An 824-nucleotide genomic window follows, 5' to 3' on the forward strand; every position below is an offset into this window, starting at 1 on the left:
AGGAAGGAGAAGGTAGACAGCAGGTTTTTGCTGGACGACGTCTCTTCCTGTTGTCACTACAGAGCTCAACTAGGAGTCAGCAGTACCGTTGTTATTTTTCTTACCTGGATCAGGGCTGAAATGGCCAAGCTGCTGCGTCCAGGGCCTGAGGATCACTGCTCGAGCTCGGACGCCTTGCGTTTTCTTGATGCCGTGGCGGGACGAACAGCGTCATGTTGTGGCAATGTCCCGACGAGATGTTGCTGGCACATTGCTGTGAGGCGCTGCAGAGTCCCAGGAATAGCGTTTTGATCGAAGCTCAGCCTGTTGAATCTGGCATGAATTGACTCGCTGCCCTGCTCGGCGAGTCGACCCAGACCGACTCCAAATTTCCTGGTGAACGGGACTGTGCGCTCCTCCAAGAGATGTAGTTTCGGAGTTATGTTGCCGAGCTGCCGGGTGATAATGGATTCTCTGCATTTCTGAAGAAACAGCTGGATGCAGTCAGCCAGCTTTGAGATGTCGGCCTCTGACATGCTGTTGCAATGGCTGAAACGGTGGCTGCAGTCGGCATATCCCGAAAACAATCCATGGTACCGCTGCTGCAAGATTTCTGCATCAGCAACGAGCTGCTGGCAACGAGTGGAAACCACCTCAACTGGAGCAGACATCAGTGCTCTTAGTACGGCAGGCTGCAGTGTGCGATGTACATGGTTGCCCACGAAGGCACCGCCATGGAAGGCTTGCCGATCAACATTGTGTGTTTGGAGCACAGACTCGAGACTTGACGCGCATGGTCCTGTGACTTTCTTGTTCTTTCTCATCTCGTCTAAGTCATGTACGAG

This window comes from Sycon ciliatum, unplaced genomic scaffold, assembly GCF_964019385.1.
Source record: "Sycon ciliatum unplaced genomic scaffold, ocSycCili1.1 SCAFFOLD_1842, whole genome shotgun sequence".
Taxonomy (NCBI): domain Eukaryota; kingdom Metazoa; phylum Porifera; class Calcarea; order Leucosolenida; family Sycettidae; genus Sycon; species Sycon ciliatum.